General features: G+C 43.6%; 1 protein-coding gene across 1 annotated transcript in view; it reads left to right on the forward strand.

Annotated features, from left to right (window-relative positions):
* The first annotated feature begins 14,321 nt into the window (after positions 1 to 14,321).
* GATA6 (GATA binding protein 6) overlaps positions 14,322 to 15,102 on the forward strand; it is a 33,442-nt gene continuing 32,661 nt past the window's right edge. The window contains exon 1 of the mRNA XM_032223376.1: positions 14,322 to 14,429. The gene's annotated coding sequence lies outside the window, so the exon portion shown is untranslated. The remainder of the gene's footprint in view (positions 14,430 to 15,102) is intronic.

The raw sequence follows: 15,102 nt of genomic DNA on the forward strand, positions 1-15,102 counted from the left end.
TCGTGTGGCGCATGCATTGTAGCTGGAAATGACACTTCTGCAAACCTCCGCAACACTCCAGCTGCTCGGCGGAGCATCACACAGGAAGCGCCGACAGCTTTAAAAGACGGTAAGAAGCTCGGGTGGGCGGGCCCTCTGGAGTAGCGTACCGGAATGGTACCCGGTGCTCCGGGCAGAATCCGGTATGTCCATACCAGGGCGTACCGCCTGCAACCCATCACTGGGTTACAAATAAAAGCAAGTGGTCTCAATGGCTCTCAAACGACCAACCTTCATATTGCTAATGAACAGATGACTGTAAGGAATATAAATCCTTCCATTCCCCGCCATTCAATCAGAACTGAAGTTTCTTGGATGAGAAGCGAAATGTTTTCAAGAAAAAAAAACCCATGAAAGTCCAGTTGCCTTTAAAAAAAGCATCTTTGGGTCTTCATCCACAGTTTAATATGTAAATGAATTGACATGGGTGTGAAAAACTATGCTCTAAATCTTGCATACAAGTACAGTAGTTCTCCACTTATGACCACTCGACCATTCGTTATGTGAGCATTCAAAGTTATAATGCTGCTGAAAAAAAGTGGCATGCTCCTTGCACTTATAGTACTTAGACTTATATACCATTTCACAGTGCTTTTCAAGCCCTCTCTAAGCGGTTTACAGAGTCAGTATATTGCCCCCAACAATCTGGGTCCTCATTTTACCCACCTCGAAAGGATGGAAGGCTGAGTCTATCTTGAGCCTGGTGAGATTTGAACTGTCAAATTGCAGGCAGTCGGAAGTCAGCAGAAGTAGCCTGCAAAACTGCATTCTAACCATTGCGCCCCGGCAGCTCTAATTACCACCACAGGGTCCCAAAGGTCATGTGATCATAATTCAGCAGCTTGGTAACTGGCATGTCTCTATGTACTGCCCCAGAGTCTGGTGGTGATTTGCATAGCTGGACTCCAGTAAGCAAAGTCACTGGGAAAAGTAAGCTTTGCTTAATGAAACCATTTTCTAACACATGTGACAAAAAAGATCATAACATTGTGTACAGTCACATAATGACTCACTAAATGACTGCACTGCTTAATAATGAAAGTTCCAGTCCAATTGTGGTCAAAAATCAGGGACTACCTGTAATTTTGATGGCTCTTAGTTGGTTTGGCAATGCATCTTAAGACATAGCAATCTTATGCATGAGTCTCATAGCTAGACATTCATTTTTTCCCCTCCAGTCACTCTCCCTTGTATTTGAGAAAGTAAACTGCTGATCAGAGCTCTCTGGAGAAGTGATAGAAATAAAATCTGGCAGTCAGATGTATTAGAGATATTTCAATAACCAATAGCATGTGTTCATTTTCAAGAGAATAAATTGTTTTTAATTTATTGTAAAAAAAATGTAAAAAAATATTAAGTTTTTTTCCTCTCTCTTTTTTTATCTGAGTCAGTTTTAGCCACTGCCTTTTCAAAACATTTTTATTTCATTGCTTTATTTATATACCCCCTCTTGTTTTTAAATCTGTATGCTGTGTTCTGGCCTATGTAATATTTTTATTTTGCTATCCCTTGTAAATCCCTTATGAGGAGGATATTTATTTATTTATTTATTTATTTATTATTTATTTATTTATTTATTAGACTTATATACCGCTTCATAGGGCTTTCACCCTCTCTAAGCAGTTTACAAATTTTTTAGCAAATTGAGTCAGCAACTTGCCCCCACAGTCCGGGTCCTCATTTCACCCACCTCGGAAGGATGGAAGGCTGAGTCGACCTTGAGCTGGTGAGATTTGAACCACTGAACTGCAGATCACAGTCAGCTAAAGTGGCCTGCAGTACTGCACCCTAACCACTGCGCCACCTCGGCTCCTAGTTTTATTCCAAAACATGATTTTAAAAATACCAATAGTAATAATTATGAAATTGTTGTAATGAAACAATAAAGCATTTGGTATTACAATTACAGGTATATCCTCGACTTACAAAAGTTCATTTTGTGACCATTCAAAGTTACAACAGCACTGAAAAATGTGGCTTATGGCCATTTGTCACAGTTATGATCTTTGCAGCATCCCCATGGTCATGTGATCAAAATTCAGATGCTGGGCAACTGGTTCATATTTATGATCGTTGCTGTGTCCCAAGGTCCTTTTGTGATCTTCTGACAAGCAAAGTCAATAAGGAATCCAGATTCATTTAACAACTGGGTTACTAACTTATCAACTGCAGTGATTCATTTGACAACTGTGGCAAGAAAAGTTGTATAATGGGGCAAACCCACTTAATAAATGCCTCACTTAAAATTTAGGGCTGAATTGTGATTGTAAGTTGAGGACTACCTGTATTTATTATGGCTTTCTACTAAAGAAATACTGCTCCAACACAATAACTGACTATATATTTAAATGAGCTCCTGAAACCTCATATTTGTTGATGTTTGTGTTTAAAGGGGAGTTGATCATGTAGATATTATATTCATTTCCATTCAAGAAGTTCCCATGCTTGTTTTAGCTGGCTGTATATATTTTAGGGGAGCCCTTTCTAAATTGGCCTCCCCAATATACTCAGTTCCCCTTCTAATTACATAAATTATTTTTATACTAGCTCAGGGTAATGGGAAATTATTTTATTTATTTATATTTCAAAGTATACAATTGCCCACTTCAAGCCATGACTCTCTGGATGGCTAATAACAATTAAAAAGCATAATAAAACCTACAAATAATAAGCAACACACACACACACACAATCAGAAGCAAAGGTAAAAACAGAACAATTAAGTTATAGCCTACTCTAAGGCAAGGTTTCTCAACCTTGTGAACTTATTCCCATGCTGGCTGGGGAATTCTGGGAGCTGAAATCCGCACCTCTTATAGTTCACAAACTTGAGAGACATTGGTCTAAGGCAGAGGTGTGAAACTCATGTCATCACAGTGGCGTCACGTGACATATTGAGACTTTTCCCCCCTTCGCTAAATCGGGCATAGGCGTGGCCCAGCGTGTGACACATCTGGCCATAGGGTGAGGGTTTGACAGTCCTAGTCTAAGGAATTAAATAGCCTAGATTGAAAAGGTTACTTTATAGGTTCAGGTTCAATTAAACCAGGGTTTTACATAGAGTAGGATGCTGGAATTGGTGTGGGAAGAAGTAATATTATAATTAAAGTGACCAGATTTTAAGATGGGTAAAGCGGGACACCATTGATGGGGGGGGGGCTCGGAGCACCCGAGCTGTAAAAAAAAAAAAGCCTTCCCCCGATTGCCTTTCCCCAACTCCCAACCCTTTCAAAAGCCACCTCCATCGCCAGCCTCTCCCAACCAGATCCCTGCCTGCCTCCCCTCGGCTCACCCGGACCAGATTGCTGACGGTGGCTTGCACAGCATGGCTGCAGGGAGAGCGGCACCCGAGAGAAGCGGGCAAAAAACCCCAAACTTCCGATGGTTGAGCTGCTTGGCCCGGGACCGAGCCTCCTCCTTGCCGCGCTGCCACCGCCAGAAAGCCCCCTCTGCCTGAGGCCACTGGATGGCTGTCGCAAAAACATCGCCCATTGGCGTGTGCACGCACAGGAGGGGAGGGATCCTCGCCCCTTGTTGGGCGCTTCGAGTGAGCCGAGCAGGGGGAGGGAAACCACTACCCTCTAAATGCCACATCAGGAATGACATTTCAGAGAAATAAAAAAAAATTTTTAATGGCGTCCTTTTTAAAATTGATGATTCAGTGTCTTTTCTTTCTTTTGGAAAATTGGGAGTTTTTGAACACATCGCGGGACATGGGACAAATTTTGAAAAATCGTGACTGTCCCGCCAAAAGCGGGACCTCTTGTCACCTTAATTATAATTCAATTCAAAGGCCTTTTAAACAACAGTGATTGATGTTTTCTTGTAGCTATTTTATACAAACTACCCTTGGGAGGCATTTTGCCTTTGGTGGCAGCCTAGAAATATTTTAATACATAAATTAATGTTTGCAAAGAAAAAAAAACATTGCTGCTGATATTATGGAGTTATGGTGAATGAAAAAATGTCATATAGATTTTTCAAAGTAATAACCAAAAGTTTTATATCATGTGAACACAATTTTGGCAGCCAGTGCTATGCTGTCAGCACAACAGTGCTAATGTACCTTTCAGACTTGCATTTATCCTTATTTACATCATTATTAAGAAGAATGACCATGTTATCATCTTAACAGATTTTGTTCCTCTTTTCATATAAACTAAACTCCTGGCTGACTTCGCATTTTCTTTTTCAAAGAAAAATAGTCAAAAGGTGAAGATCTATAAGATAAATAATGTGATATATTTGTTTTATCTGCTTTATTAACTGATCATTTCTAGATTCCTCCTATCCTCCTCTACCTAGGTGGAAATCACCCAAAAGTACAGTCTGGACCTCCCTTTGGAACTAACCAAGGTATGATCTAACCATCAGGTGTAACTTTTTCAGCTGAAGAGCAAAAATAGAGTGCGGCTGAATAAAAGATTATTCTGCTACAATTCTAAATCCCCATTGCCCTTTTCTGTTTCCAGGGAACCTTCAAAATAGTTTTATATCTGTCTGTGTCTAAAGATCAAAATAAGGCTGCTCAGTGGGAGCAGTCTTGATTTACTTCCCTTGCACTGATCTACTATGTGTTATCAAAATACAGCTTAGAAGTAAGAAAATGCTTTCTGAAATAGGAAAATCCCTACTTTTTGTGAGCTGGCTGCTAACATACTTGTAAACAGGCCTCAGGGTATCTGCAGACTAATCAAGATGGTGACTACAGTAGTATGATCTAAGATCTGTCTGTTTTTTGTGTACATTGCAACAAAAAATAAACACAGTTTTGATCACATTGTAATGGGTGCGATATTGACTTTCTTTTTTTTACCATATCCTGCCATTTCCCCTGAGAATTTTCAAATGAAAATAAAATTATAGTTTCTTGCTTTTTTCCTCTCTTCTATCCCCATTCTTTTTTCCATGTCTGTTATATACTTTAATGAAAGTTCTTTATACTCTCACTTCCTCTAAGAGATGATGCACACTGACAACACACAGTTTATATCAGTCTGAAATAAGTGGTTGTATGTCCAGATGGAAGCACACTAGATACCTTCAGAGGAATAAGAGGCTTTTCAAATAAGCCCAATTCCATAGGATTCCTATCTCAGAAACATACCCACACATTCATGGTATAAGAGGTCCTTCTAATAGTATGCCCAGGAAAAAAAAACCACACAACTAGGATGAAATCACATAATTTTCTGACCTATCTCTTCTGAAAAACAGCTATAGCTCAAACTTTTAAGCACTTGGACTTCACTTCAGTATTGTCAGTGGCTTGGCCTCTAGTAGAGGTCTCCAATGATTTAGTGTGAAGGGAGAATGTGAGGGGCAGAAGTGCACTACTGGAGAGGGGGTTCATCTCCCAGACCAGTTTCAGCTTCACGCTGGGCTCCGATTTGAAGCAAGATGCCAGCTGGTTAGTTGCTCTCCTGGACTGCAAGAGTTTTCCAGTCTGTGATGAAGCGTGTGGGGAAAAATGTACTCTGCATAAGCTGAAATTTGAACTAAAAATGAAAACAAGGCTGGAATAAAGCCCCAGACAATGGATCAGATAAGGAGAGCTAATCTTTCAAACCTATTCAGACCTATAAAGTTCAATGATTAAAATCATCAGCTGTTCTCAGCTTGTGACACATGGTGGACTATTCTTGGCAGACTCCAGAAGTTTGCTCTATGTGGCAATACATGCGCCTGAAAGCAATTGGACCTGGGTTTACTAAAAGAAAATGTGGGATTACAAACACTTGTAATCTGCAGATAAACCAACAGCAAAGGAGAGTGAATCTAAAATTTGTGCCTTTTATATCTGCTTAAAAGAATCCAATTTTTTTCTCTGTTAAGCTCAATTCCTGGAAACTCAAGGGACTTCTCCCATGCAATTTTCTTAGCAGCAGTACCAAAGTGGTTTACCATTACTTTCTTTCTGAATGCTTTTCACTTCCCACTCAAACCTACAATGGTGGTGGCCTCCCATCCTAACATCCAACTCTACTCAGCTTTGTGCTTGGATGCATGATGCAGCAATTCATATTTTTTCCACAAAGCACAACATGGTATGTAAAGGTCTTCTCTCTTTGGTCATAACTAGCTAGTTAATTATAACCACACATTGGTAAAATGGGCTAAATTCTATGATAGCAACTGGCCGAAACCATCCTGTGAGATTTGAACTTTGATCACACTAGACTTAGTTAGACAATCTATTCTAGTATTTCTCAACCTTAGCAACTTTAAGTTTTGTGGACTTCAATACCCAGAATTCCCCAATCAACATTTTAACTTTCTAAGCCAGACAGCATGCTACATTACTAAGGATGAGAAACATTGTTTATTCTAATTGTTGTGCCATGCTCCTACTTGGTCTAATTAGAATTAAAAGATGAAGGAATGGTTCCCTGAGCCAAGCACATCCCATTAAGACAACCCCTTTATTTTTGAGAAAGCCTAAACATGTCCCTGCTTTGCATTTTAATTTAGTAGGCTAAGTACTAAGCACTGCAGATGTTGTAATGAATGAAATGTACCTTGAGTAATTTTGAGAATTTTTATAGTTGATCAACCAAAAATCAGAACAAGGCAGCAGTTCCTACAGCAAAAACCAGATATGATAATTTGGACTAATATAGGGAAATGATCTTAAACCCAGCATGCTAAAGATGGTGAAGGGACATACAGTTCCCAGCAAGTTTATTAGCATTTATTTTTTTTATTGTGATTGGCATTTGGGAAACAAACTTTTCTGTTTTAAATTTTTTTTTTGTCAATTGCTTCTGCAATAATCCCAAAGTTAATACTGAAAAGCAACAGAAAACATTCCTTTTTATAACTTTTGATGGATAGCTAAGCTTGGCTGGTTAGATGTATTTTCTAGGATCAAAATAAGGATGGTTTTTAAGGGAACATAATTTAGACAAAGAAGACACAAAGGACTTTGAAGGACTGGCTCAGTGGGTGTTGGGTCAGCTCGCAAATGGGTGGCCTTGATAACCTCTCTTTGAGAGGAGGGGGAGGGCAGCCTTCAGGAGCAGAGTTGGGTTTAGCAACTCCCTCTTTATCAGGCCACCGGCCTTGAGCAGCGCCTTGTATAGCTCGACGGTCGCGTTCCATAAACCCAAGGAAAGAAAGCATCTTTCCGCTTCGCGATCTAGCCTGAATGTTCTTCTCGGTTCCGACAGACGAGGCGGTCCCTTCTCAGGCCGGCAACTTTGGGCGCCAATGGCCAAGCCCGCATTACGTCCGGACCATCTAGAGAGATTTTTTCAGGCAAATGAAAACTCAAAACTGTCAACTAAGGAAAGTATGCACTGATTGTCGCTCTCTGCACATGTTCAGTTAAAAGCGTTTTTCTCTGCTCCTTGCGATTGGTTGACAATGGAGCATAGTCAAACATAATTACGACGACGACAACGATTCTGACCAATGACGATAACGATAGTAAAAGTCGTGGAGTTCAATCTCTGCTCTGCAATTCAAAAGCCGGCACTCGGCTACCCGTCTACTTTAAGAACCTCAGGCTATTCTCCGGCCGGATTCCAATTGAGCAACGGGATCAATTCAGACGTTATCAGGAGGGCTGTTATGTTTCGGAAGAACACATATCCCTCAAAAATAGCGACCCAGAAATATTTAGAAAAAAACAAATATCCGGACTCGAATATCTTCCCTCGCTCTCATAGTGCCTCGGAATTTTTCAGCGTAGTAAAATTAAACGAAGGGTAGGGGAAGTTGTTCATTAGCAAGCCGCGAAGAGATTTCCAATAGGTGATCCCCTGATCTGGATTAAACAAGTTGTAGATCCCAGAAACCCGCTTTTGTTGGAATTTTGTTCAGAATCCGTTTGCCGATCTGGAGCATTTTTTTCCTTTTCTTTTTTCTTCTTTTTTCTTTGCTTTCTAATTACTGTAATTCGATGGAGTTCAGAAAGTCCAATAACCCTAAAAATGTCCAGCGGTAACAACTTCTGGGGATGGACTTCAAAACGATAAAACGGCCGCGAAAAATAATATTCAATTTAAAAATATAATGGTGAAACACAAGAAAGTGCCCTCGGAGAAATCTAGAATGTGAATACGATCCTCTGTAATGTTGCCCCAATGGATCGGAGCCTGGGAGATCAAAGATTAGCAACCAAGAGTACATTGCATCTTAGCCTAGTAGTTTAGGGTCCGTTAAATTCTATCATCCTTACGCTTTTAGTATTTATTTATACCCTGCTCTTATTATCATAAATAACTCCAGATAGCCAACATACATAGTACTCCTAATTTTCCCAGAACTGTGAAATGGATTGGGCTGAGAGCGAGCGATCGGTCCAGTCACCGGCCAGTTTCCGTATCTTGGATGGTGGGACTAGAACTCACAATTTCTACTAGAGCCAAATTGGCGCCCCCCCAAACACTCTTCCTTATACTTCGTCTAAGTGTGTGTGTTACGTTGAGATAGCACCATAAATAAAAGTTGGGTAGTAAGCAAAAATGGGTCCTAGATAGGTTTAAAATAAAACGAATACCCTTTCACATTCATGTCAACAGCTCAGACCTGGGAAGGAAATGAAGGGTAAAGTTGTTGTTCTTCCCAGGAAAAAGAAAGCAACAAACGTCTTCACGGGCAAAACACGCTTAAACGTTACCGATTAATTAAATCCTGGCTTGTTTAACGAACCCAGCTTTCTGAGGTCTAGCGAAACACTCACAAGCTAACATCCCAGTGGGTTCCGCCAACGTGCATGGCGCGCATGTGGTTGGCCAGTTGACGGCTCAGCAATGAGACAATTCAGCCAATAATGTCTTGCGGACGGCAGCGTGAGTTTTTTTTTTTTAAAGATGGCAGCCGCGACGCACCTAAAAACCGTCAGCGGTCCAATGACAGCGTCTCGGCCGCCATCTTGACTTTTCTGACCACACTCAGCGAACACCGTCTCTTGTGAGATTTGAAATGACACTATAGTACTGTAGAAAAACTTGGATGGATAAAAGTGCCACCAGGTCGTGGCTATTAGTGACTGGAAAAGAGACTCCCTTTTTCAACAGCCCAAAGGATCACAGGTCTCTCGACCTTTGAATGCTAAGAACACCGGTTTCCCTACTCCCAAATAAATGCATGTAAAAGCCTGGCGCGCTGCAATCCGCGGGATGTTTAGCAAACCATCTTGCATAGCGTCTGTTTAGGGATCAGTCCGGAGTGGTTTGTTTTTGCCTAGTTCGGGGACCGAGGATTGCAATATGTTGGCCAGGCGAGCGAGAAAGCGAACCGGCGCCTTTTTCTCAAACCAAAGAGGCGGCTTGTGTCGCTTGATTTCCTTTTTGATGCACCAGTTTTAAGAGGGGTGGGTTTTTCCTTTACTTGGGAGTCAACCTCGGTGGACCTGTGGAAACGAATTTGCAAAGCAACGTAATCCAAACCAGGGCAGGCCGGAAAAGAAAAGGAAACGAAACGAAGGGTTGGGGACTGCAGGCAGCCTGGCCAGGCGCTTGTATATTCGTGCTGGACGCGCCCCGTCACGTTTCTCTTCCGGCTCTACCTTGCAGTTTTGGGGGCAGCGGGTGGATGAAGTCAGTCGAGCTTCCAAAGGCCTGCTTTATTCCAGCTCAGCCGCCGCCTCGGAAGAAAACGATTTTGAATTTTCAGCGGTGTTGTAATTGTATAAACGGATCTGGATTCGGATTTTTAAAAATGTTATTCTAAACAGGTCCAAAGTGCATCTTATCGAAGTCAGTGAGAGATTGGCTCCAAACGCATAGAGATAGGGTCAAGTTGGCTGGATCTTTTTCTCTGAAATCTGTACTACTTAAATCATTAGTAACTTTCAATATGTGCTATAACAACAACTACCCAATAACCTGAATATACTGAGAAAAAAAGAACCTGCTATGTTTAGTGGACATTTTTGGTCTTGAATGGCCCTAGAATAAATTGTATTAAAACAGCTTTTCTGGCAAAATTCCAATTCCTAAATTACTCAGGTGTGCCCAAAATGTATGACAAGTGCCTTTCATTCACAGGAAACAGCTGTATCAGTCCTTACCTATTTGATTTCAGAGACAAGATAAAGATTGATAAGTGAAATGGAACAGGACTTCTGAGCCTTGCAAAATAATAGATTCTTTTCACAGACAAACAACTGCAGAGGAATATTCGCAGCCTGTCTTGCTGAATGCTGTTACCGAATTTAGAAATGGAGTGCCATGAAAACCTGCATGAGCAGAGAATTTGGGACATCAATCTCACACATACAGTATACCACAAATTTGGTTCATTTCATTGACCCAATCTGTGTTGGGCTTGGAAAGATCTCCCCATTGCTGCTACATCAATAAGCCTTAAAGAGGGCGAAGGATTGCACGATTGACTAAATTCCTTCCAAGATGATTTCATTCAAACTCTCAAAAACTTTCCAGGTGTCATTTTAAAATTTCACCTAACATTCTGCTCTCTGCGTCCCAAGGAAATATCCCTTTGAAAACCCTAAGCTTTTCATTAGTTTTATAAACCAAATTAATCTTGAAAAGGCCACTGAGATAAAAATGAACAAAATGTCTCTGAGAACATTCTCTCTCCTTGATTTGGACCCAGAACACTAAACAAACAAAACCTGTCATGGTTTGAAAGCTAGTCCAATCCCCTGGTCACAATGAGATGATCATGTAGACATGTGAGCAAAATGCATGTCTGCTTTTTGATTTTGTTGAATATCTCACCAGGCTTGTTTTTAATTTGATCAATAAATGCTTTATTGACATTTGAGGAATTGTATATGAGTGGGCTTTTATTCACTGTTGCTTAATTATTATAAGAACCTGCCAAATATACAGTATACATCCACAATCTGGTGCACAGGTGCAAAACCATGCAATTTGTGAAGCCAAAGGAGTTCAACTTTCAAGAGGACATATTGATTCTTGCCTCTCCACTTCTGGTTTCAAACTGTTACATAGCTAGATGCCTGGGTGGATGGATGAGATTGTGTGTGCATATGCAGGAGGAAAAAGGGCAGGGACTTGATGTGTCTCTCTAATCTAAACAGCAGAAGGCATCACAGACTGAAAAAACTGGGATTGTGGGAATTATGATCTCCTTTTTGCCCTCTCCTTGTTGGATTGAGTACAATATAGAAATTCCTGTTCTGATGGATTAGTAATCAAGACTGGGTTTATATCACCACAAAGATAGTTGGATGAGGCTTAAGATGCTATAAAACATTTGTGAGGAAGATGGGTATTGCCAGGGTCCTAGAACTTCAGGTTACCTAATGCTCCTGTTTTAAAAGCACATTGGCAATTTCTAACTGTAAAGCAGCTTGGTTCTATGGTTGACCTCAGTTTGCCCAGGAGACTCCTAAGTATCCTTTTTGTGTCTGAAAGAATCTTAACTCTCAATAGGGGCCTCTCAAAACTCCACCTGGGATGCCTGAAGCAGAAAGATACCTGAAACAGTTGATTTAATTGACAGAAAACAGGATACAAAACAAGTGCCCTTTGGATGTCTTACATAAATACTTAACAACAGCCCTAAAAATATGCTTGTAATGATTTTTAAAAATTAAATGATTGTGGGAGGGGAAAAAATCCAGCCTGCAAGAGGAGGAATTTGGTTGGTCCCTTGGGCAAGTAGAGGAAGAGTTCTGAAAAGTTGCAACTGCCCCTAGGATCTATTTTCACATCTCAGGGACCTTCCACCCTGAAAAAAGGTGAGCTTGTGTGAGGAAAGATAATATCATACCTTGAGGACAAGGCTGGCAAACCATTCCTCAGACTCACCTAAGCAGGGCGGCTCAACATACAGGTGTCTGCCTCAGTTTGCACTGAGCACATAAGTAAGTACCGCCCAATCTTGAGTTCATTTCAGCTGCAAAAAGTGCTGGGGAAGAGCACTCGAGTTCTATTCATTCCTTCTTTTTCATGGTTTCTCGCACTGGGGACAGATACCTCAACAGCCAGTGCAGTCTCCCTCTGCCTGGTCTGCCAGGAGAACTCCAAACTATTTGGAGGGCAGCCCTCTGCACAGGAGCAGGAGGGGGAAAAACCCAGAAGTAGTTTCCTACAAGCCAGGATTAGTAGAATCCCCTTCCTTCCTTCCTTCCTTCCTTCCTTCCTTCCTTCCTTCCTTCCTTCCTTCTTCTTCAAAGTGGAAAATACAAGGAACACCATCCATCAGAGCGCGAGAGTGGACCAATCCCATGAATGAGCAGCATACTGGGGACGCAGCCTCAAGAACCTGAAAGGGGGTGTTAATTGAAATATTTTTAAAGGTGGGGAATTGTTTGTTTCTATTTCTTCCCTAAATATATGTAGCATCCTACGTTTCTCCCAGAAGTTAAGGAAATTTAGGGAAAGAATTATAAGTTTTATGCCCACAACCCAGTGAGGTAGGCTCAGTTCGTGTAAGAGAAAGTGTGACTTGCCCTAATCACCCATTGAACTTCCAGAACTATAGATAGACTTGAACCCTGTCTCCTTGCCCAATGTTTTAGCAACTACTTCCGAGGTAGGGACAGGATGGCACGGAGAGGAGCCTCTGCGGCTGCTCTATTTTGCAGACTCAGCTTCCATTTCTTTCTTTGGCTGCTGCTTGGCAGAGTGGTCTTAGGAGAGGCGGTGGTGGGGTTGAGGGGAGAGATATTATTTTGAAATATTATACAGTTTTGGCATAGGAATCCTTAAACCAGGTGTAAATTCCAGCAGTTTCTAAAGTTTCTCTGTTTTTGTAGCGTTTTGTTTGGGCTATAAATTAAGAAAAACGCGCCCCCTGTTTCCTGCCTGCTTGGTTTCGTGCCAATAAAGATGCTGTCAGCCTTGGTTTCGAAAATGTATTTTTCTGAGTCCAATCGGAATGGAAGTGTCTGTGCTTTTGTATTGTCTTATGTATTGTCTTACGTGTTAAAAGTTTGTCTTCCCCCCCCTCCTGGAGTTGTAAGCCGCCCTGAGTCCCCCCAGGGAAAAGGGCGGCATATAAATAAACTTCTACAATTCTACAATTCTACAATTCTTTTTGTCCCAAAGACCGCCATCCTATGGCCCTTCCGTAAAGTCTACTTTAGACTTTTGTGCGACTCGTTTTCAAAGGCAATAATTTCTTTCAGCGAAGCAGTAATGTAACAATCACGCACTTTAACCTTTTCAAAAAGCTGTATACCCAAAGTAGCAGTCCAGTTTTCATATGGCATACCTTCCATTTCTAAACTTTTATTAGCTGGTTAGTCGAAACGGACTCGGCACGAGAGCGAGCGAAGATGGTGTCCACTCACCTGGCGAGCTTCTCCTATTTCGTCTCTCGCCCAAAACTCGCGCTCGCCGAAATTCGGGTTTGCGGCGGGTCGGAAAAACCGGCCGACACTGGACACAAATGGCTCAGTTCGACTCAGAGGGAATAAGTTCTTTTAATTTCCAGTCACTTTCCTGACCAGCACTGCATCAGTTTGGGTGCCCGTTAAGATAAGAGGGAAAAGCCAACGAGGGAGACACACAGGCAAGGAACCGGAAGGCTGCCAGGCCGCCGAAGCGGTGACTGGACTGGGATCCTTGCAGCTGCGATCCCCTTTCGAAACGCACAAATCTGAACGACCGTTTACCTTCCAAGTCTGGTAACTTTCAAAAGAGGAGGGCTCCTCCATTTCCCGGGAAAGGACCCCCTGCTCTCCTTTCGGCCGCCTTTCCGGTATTACTCCCTGCAGTCTGGGAATAATTGGAGCCGGATCGAAAAGCACCAACAGAGAAGCAGGTGTGGGGAGGGTTGGTGGAACAAAATGTTTGGAAAAAGTCCCAACGAAGAAATGAGGGATTCGCTGACTGACCCATTAACGGAGCAGAGGAAACCTCCGTTTTTATTTTATAAGGAAAACTCGCGCAGGAACAGGGGAAGGGGAAATAAAAATAGGATAAATTAAAGCTATGAAATAAAACCCAAACAGAAAGACCGTTTTCTCATTTAAAAAAAAAGAATGATCCCCCCCCCCCAATGGGGGAAAAAACAGGGGGAGGAATCTCCTTGCCGTTGCCTGTAGGAGAATTTCGCTTCCAGCGCCCTCCCTTTCCTGGCTTGGCGCGCGTAGGCTTTGGTGGCTCCCCCCCCCCTTTGGGGCCTGGGCACTGCCTCTCCTCCCAGGGCCGGGCTGGCCTTCGCGGGGAGGGCCTGACACTGGGATTGGCATCCCCGCCGAAAGTCCGCTGGCGCCTGACACGGCGCGCCTCTCTCCCTCGCGCGCGGCTGTTTGTTTAGGGTCCTCACGAGCCAATCAGGCTGTCCGGCTGCACTTTTCCGGCGCGGCTGTTGGAGGAGGTGCCTCGCTCGCTCGCTCGCTGCTTGTCAGGCGCCGCTCCGGTCCGCACTCTGCCTTGGCCGCTCGCAGTCCGCCGCAGCCGCGGGAAAGAGGAGCCTCCAGAGCCTCGAGGGCCCAAGAGGTGAGTGGCGCCGGGTCACGAGAGCGCAGGCGAAGCGGACCGTCTTCTTCCCGGGGTGGGTGGAGGGGACACAACCGTCTCCTCACTCCGCCAGGACTCCTTATCTCCGGGCTCTTATCTCGGCTCCGATAGGAGTCGCGAGACGCGGAGGGGAGCTCCCGCCGGTGGAAATTAGGCGCCGGGAAGGGCGGGGGGGAAAGGGGGGAGAAGCTCTGGGGTGCAACCCCCGGCTGACGCGGGCCTTTGCCAAAGGGAGCCGGCGCCGCGGCCGATGTTCCTTCCCCCTCCCCCGGTTCGGATCGCGCCAGGAAAAGGCGGCGATCGCGCTAGGAGAGGCACCGCGTTGCAAGACGCGGCCGATCTCTCGGCGAGGTCTCCGGGTAGGGCTGGGCTGGGTCAGGGCAAGGCAAGTCAAGGCGGCGGGGACGAGGAGCGGGGCGGGCGCTGTGTTGATTATGGACGGCTGCCATTACTAAGGTGTGCCGGCCGGAGCGCGGCGGGGTTTGGAGCTGACCCGGTCAATCTGGAGGCAGGGAGAGCGAGAGCGAGCGAAGGAAACGCGGAACAGACTGGCACCAGGGGCCTCCCCACTTCTGATCCAAAGGGAGAGCGGCAGTTTGGGGAGGGCCGAACCAGTCCCGGATCGCTGCTCCCCCTCTAAGCGTGGCGTCTC

This window comes from Thamnophis elegans, chromosome 8, assembly GCF_009769535.1.
Source record: "Thamnophis elegans isolate rThaEle1 chromosome 8, rThaEle1.pri, whole genome shotgun sequence".
NCBI lineage: Eukaryota > Metazoa > Chordata > Lepidosauria > Squamata > Colubridae > Thamnophis > Thamnophis elegans.